Source organism: Rhinoderma darwinii, chromosome 2 (assembly GCF_050947455.1).
Source record: "Rhinoderma darwinii isolate aRhiDar2 chromosome 2, aRhiDar2.hap1, whole genome shotgun sequence".
Taxonomy (NCBI): domain Eukaryota; kingdom Metazoa; phylum Chordata; class Amphibia; order Anura; family Rhinodermatidae; genus Rhinoderma; species Rhinoderma darwinii.
This window is the reverse complement of record NC_134688.1, coordinates 70132743-70138742: the sequence shown is the minus strand read 5'-3', so window position 1 is coordinate 70138742 and position 6000 is coordinate 70132743. Positions and strand designations below refer to the sequence as shown.

At 46.2% G+C, this 6000-nt stretch overlaps 1 protein-coding gene across 2 annotated transcripts in view; it reads left to right on the top strand.

Annotated features, from left to right (window-relative positions):
• The first annotated feature begins 245 nt into the window (after window positions 1–245).
• SUPT20H (SPT20 homolog, SAGA complex component) overlaps window positions 246–6000 on the top strand; it is an 85869-nt gene continuing 80114 nt past the window's right edge. For both annotated transcript variants that reach the window (XM_075851734.1, XM_075851733.1), the window contains exon 1: window positions 246–341. The gene's annotated coding sequence lies outside the window, so the exon portion shown is untranslated. The remainder of the gene's footprint in view (window positions 342–6000) is intronic.

Below are 6000 nucleotides of genomic sequence, written 5' to 3'. Positions count from 1 at the left end.
TGTGTATTTGATAACTGATGATCAAAGGCCGAGCCTGATACATAGATCTGAAGCCCGGAAGGAGGATGCATTCAAAAATGTGTTTAAGTTTCTCCAAAGTAAACATTATAATCAATATTTGCTGGAACATCACATTCTGTCCTAGTTCTAGACAACCTGGCAACTTTTGTGAAAAACTTGTTAAAACTTCACAAACTGATAAGATTTTTCGAATATATAGAGTGTTGTGCAAAAGCCTTAGACAGTCATAATGTAGCTGCATTTTCGCACCAGTATTATGGCCGCATTCCCGGACCTGCTGCGGTTCTACTGAGCGTGACTTCTCCCTATGATAATCTACTGTAAGTTTCATCATTATCATTAATTAGAATCCTGGGAGATCGAGTTATTGTAGCTGTAACACGGGTGCTAGAATGCATGCTTAGACACATGTAAAGTAAAATCTGTAAAGCAAATAATGATAAATTAAATATATAATATTTTAAGAGAAATGGAAATTATCCCGTTAACGACCTATGATGTAACTGTATGTCATGGCTGGGAATAGGGAGTATAGAGCTGCCTCACGGCCTGAGCCTACTCCCTACTCAGAGGGTGTCACTTTACTGTAACGGCTGGGATCAGAGATAACGCTAGTCCCGGCCATTTAACCACTTAGATGCCGCAGTCAATAACGACTGGTGTATCTAAGCCGCTAGAAAGAGGGGCCTCCATCGCCCCCCTGCCATTGCGGGGTGACGATGATTGTCATAGCAGTCTAATGAAGGCCCCCCCAAGTCTGCCATCCTTGTGCTCCTATTCTGGCAGGGCTTATTAGGAGACGGTAAAAATGTCAATACACTGAAATACACAGGTATTGCGGTGTACTGTACCATCGCTTTTTCAAGTCCCCTTGGGGGACTTAACATTTTTTTAAAAACAGTTAAATAAAGATTTTAATGAAGTTAAAAAAAAACCTTCTCCCATTTTCCCCCTAAAGTAATAGAAAAACATAAATAAACATAATTAGTATCACCGCGTCCGTAAAAGTCTGAGCTATTATGATATAACATTACTTAACCCGCATGGTAACTCCATAAAATTAAAAGAAATAGAATAAAACGTGATCAAGAAGTCATATGTACCCCAAAATGGTATTAATAAAAACTACAACTTGCCCCGCAAAAAACAAGTCCTCAAACTGCTCTACCAACAAAAAACATAAAAAAGTTATGGGTCTCAGAACATGGCGAATTTTTTTTAACAAATAGTTTTTTCTTTGTAATAGTAAAACAAAAAACAAACGATATAAATTTGGAATCACTGTAATCGTATTGGTGCCATTAACAACAACTACTTGTCCTGCGAAAAACAAGCCCTCATACAGCTATGCAGATACAAGAATAAAAATGTTATGGCTTTTGGAAGTCAGAGAGGCTTAATACGAAAATGAAAAAAGAATAATGGCTGCAGCGCCAAGTGATTATATTTTATCAATTATCTTAGTTACACTGCTATATATATGGAAATGAACTCGTAGGTTGTTCCACTCATCGTGGAGAGCTTGTCATAGTTCTTCTGAGACTTTGGCTGCTTCTCGTTTCTGCCTGAGACAATGATGATGTTGACATTCAAGGGGTTGTCCAGTTGTTATAGAAAAAAATTATAATTAAAGGTCAGTCAGTGTGTTTGGTGCAACTTTATAAATAGTTTTTATTAAAAATTCGTTTTACTTTTTGAGATACAGCTGCTCTGTATTCTCTATACGGAGCAGCTGTATCGAGCATTAAACCCTGCTCCCGTCAGGACCGTGGTACTGACGGGTTCAGGGACACCAGGACCACCTGTCATCCATCACATCTAAATTCATAGATAACAGGTGGATCCTGCGTGTCAGAGACATGCAGGGCCCGCTATCACTGAACCCGTCAGGTCCGCGGGACTGACGGATACAGTAAATAGCGTTAGATATAGCTGCTCTGTAAAGAGAATACAGAGCAGCTGCATCTCAAAAAGTAAAATTAATTTTTAATAAAAAGTATCTATCAAGTTGCACCAAACACACCTACTAACCTTTTTATTAAAAAAATAATAATAATTGCCTTTTTCTAAAGACATTTCCCTATGACTATATGTTTGGGGTCATAGTCTACTGCAGAATGTTTATGACTAATCAGATGCCTCTCTGATAGTTTAGGGTGATCGATAAGAATTTGCTCATTGCTCTCATGAGCGAGGATCCTAGTAATTCTTAGCAAATCACAAACTAGATTTGCAAAAAGGCAATCCTAAACCTCCACAGGAACCTCTGCTGTGCCTCAGTAGCCAACAGTAAGGCATTCATGTTTCAGGTTTTCTATGGACAAACACTTGTTCATTGACCAGAACCTCTGTTTGTATGTTTTCATATGTAGGAGGGTCTCTTGGCCTAGTTTCTGCTTTAGGAGAAATGACTTTTGGTAGCAACTCATCCATGAATATTTTTGATAAGACTACTTTGGACTGTTGGATATATTTTTTTTTATTGACTTAAAAAGGGTAATTAGTTTTACAAACAAAAACCCCAAATAAACCCCCACTCCCTGTTAACACACTGTACATGTCACGGGGCGGGTCAGTGGACCCACTGGGCCGTACCGCCGTAGCGGGGAGGCAGCTGGCCACACAACAGGAAACCCCAGCAATACAATGTCCCGCACAAGGGTACCTGGTTAGTCCAGACAGTGGCCGCAGCTCTGGCACGGATGGAGAAGGGCGCAGCAGGTAACACCAGACGTCGGCGGATGACACAGGTTGCGCCAGACGTGGTGAGTTCCTCCGGACGTGGCAGATGACACAGGACGTGGCGGATTCCTCCGGACGTGGCAGATGACACAGGATGTGGCGGATTCCTCCATACGAGGCAGATGACACAGGACGTGACACGACTCCGACACTAGTTGGCACAGGAACAAGAACAGCACGGGATACAGGAACAGGAAACAAGGCACGGGTAACAACTGGAACGGGACAACACTAAGGGACCATTTGCAAGACAGACTGGGAAAACTAACAACGCTCAGGCAAGGATCAGAAGGCCTGGGGCCTTCTTATAGACCAGGAAATCATGGCAGTTGATGATGATGGCGATTTCCTTTGTGTTCCTTTAAGGCCGGGCACGCGCGTGCGCGCGCACCCTACGGGACACAGCAGAACGGAGTGGAAGTGAGCGCTGGCAGCTCCTAGGAAGGAGATGGGGACCAGCGCTCACGGATTAATTGGCTGCGGGCGTCGGGAGGTGAGTAAACCTGATGGCCCGTGGCCATGGACGCTACAGTACATGGCTACATTTTAATTAACATATTTTGTAACACTACTGCTTCTCGGGTTAGGAATTCAATAGGCGAGGTTTGGTGACCCCAATACAGTATAAAATTAATATTTAATAATATAATATATTACAACCCCTTCAAGGACACAGTATTATGCTCTCTAAGTGCCACACACAGTATATTGCCCCCTGTAGTGCCCCTACACAGTATAATGTCCGCTTAGTGGCCTCCACACAGTACAATGCATTCCACCTCTGGCTGCCACACACAGCCCCCCATTGTAGTTAGTGCCCCCCTGTAGAATGTGCTATACAGCCTCTCTGTAAACAGTGCCATAATCCCCCACCCTTTCCTTTTAGACAGTGCCATAAAGCCACCCACCTCCCCTTTGTAGAGAGTGCCATACAGCCCCCCACCTCCCCTATGTAGACAGTGCCATACAGCCCCACACCTCCCCCTTGTAGACAGTACCTCCCAAACCAAATTTTTTTTACTCAGCTAGGCCCCGTTCCCATGATGAACTGAGCTGCTCCACAACACCGACGACGGGATCCCTGCGTAGGCCGGCGTGATCCTGTAGCCTAATACAGAGTTTCCCAACCTTTTCGGACTCGAGGCACCCCTGCATAAAAAAAATTTCCTCAGGGCACCCCTACCGAAAATTGTTTAGAGAAGACAGAAAATGGCTAAAAACAAGCAGAAAAAAATCTGCCTCAAAATTCCTTCAGGAATTGACAGCGTTATTTGACGTTTTTTTAAAACGGAAACCACTTGAAGACTATCAGCCCGCCACTCACAGTAAAATGACCATCAGCCCGCCACTCAAAGTAAAATGACCATCAGCCCCCCACTCACAGTAAAATGACCATCAGCCCCCCACTCACAGTAAAATGACCATCAGCCCCCCACTCACAGTGAAATGACCATCAGCCCGCCACTCTCACTAAAATGTCCATCAGCCTGCCACTCACAGATGCCCCTGTAGATAGTGCCACACATCCCCCTGTAGATAGTGCCATACAGCCCCCTGTAGATAGTGCCACACAGCCACATGTAGGTAGTGCCACACAGCCCCCTTGTAGGTAGTGCCACTCAGCCCCCTTGTAGTTAGTGCCACGCAGCTCCCTGGTAGGTAGTGCTACACAGTCGCCTTGTAGATTGTGCCACACAGCCCCCTTGTAGGAAGTGCCACAAAGCCCCCTTGTAGGTAGTGCCACACACTCTCCTGTAAGTAGTGCCACACAGCCCCCTTGTAGGTAGTGCCACACAGCCCCCTTGTAGGTAGTGCCAGACACCCCCTTGTAGGTAGTGCCACTCAACCCCCATGTAGATAGCAGAGACATCAAGCGCTCTGTCCAGGAGCGGAATCCCCGGCCACAGGGGGATTCCGCTCCTTCAGGGAGCTACAGTGGCGCTAGTAGATAGCAGAGCAAGGAGATACTCCTCAGGACGCAGATACTATTGAATGTGGTGTCGCACTCTCATGCCCGTGTCGCCGCTAGCAGCCGCTATAGCTGCTACAGCAGTAGCGACGATACTGAGAGAAGCGCCCGGGCGGAAAGGCAGCTGCAGAGTAGCCGGGGCCGGGCACTTCTGAAACACAAGCAGAGAAAGGTAGCCACCTGCTGGAGTGATGCGCCTTGTGCAATGGCACAGGTCGCACACCCCTAAGACTGGCCCTGCATATATTCCAGCAGCAGAGAGGAAGAGTGGAGGCAGCAGTGTTGCTGTAGAGAGGGGAGCGGAGCATCCTATCTCCCTTCAGCTACTTCCTGACTTCAGAGCGGTGATGCTACTGACAGTCATTGTTGTTACGCACTGGTAATAATCATGTCTGTGTCCCCCACTACTGTGCCCCCATCAGATAACCCCCCTGGTAAAATGAGAACAGGAGGTTGGGTTAATAAATGGAGGGGGGGGGGGCACAGGCAGGAATACCAGTGCGTACCAACAGTGGCTGTCAGCAGCATTTCCGCTCTGAAGTCTGGTATAAGCCCGCCGTCATCAACCCCACAGAACCACATAGGGAAGAGATAGAGGGAAGGCGATTGTGAAGAAGGGGGAAGGAACTACTGAACAGGGGTGCACTGACTCCCCAGCCCAGCTGCTTGCAGGGCCCCGGCTACTGTCCCCACCCCAGACTCCTCCTTGCAGCAATCAATCTCTACCCATTTGGCTTCCCTCGGTACAGGCTGGTTACTTCACTTTTGGAACTTTGCAGAAGTTGTTTTCACACCCCAAATAGTCCCTGCCCCATATGAGTAGATCAGTTCTATAAATGACACATGGTTTGGGGGCCCTGTTACAGATTTTACATTGGGGCCCAAGAGCCTCAAGTTACGCCTCTGAACAGAAGTTATGATTTCGTGCAGCGATGGTGGAAGAAAACGATTGGGAGACAAAACGAAGAGCCGGTAGGTAGAATGAAATAGAGAGGTAAGTATGCAGGATAGACTGTAGGAGGAAAACATATGGAATATTGCTTCATCCTATAAGCGACCTATGCCACTGTATGCCATACAGTGGGATACGATGCAGCCTTCCATTGGAGGTATGCATCAGGAGTAATCTAATAGCGCTGATGGAAAGCTATAGCGTGATGTGAACAGGGCTCAACTCCGTCAAGCGGCTGTAATACTGACATGCTTACGGAACTCTATACAGATGGCAATATGCCAGTTTTTTTACGGTTGGTTTTAATTTATACGGC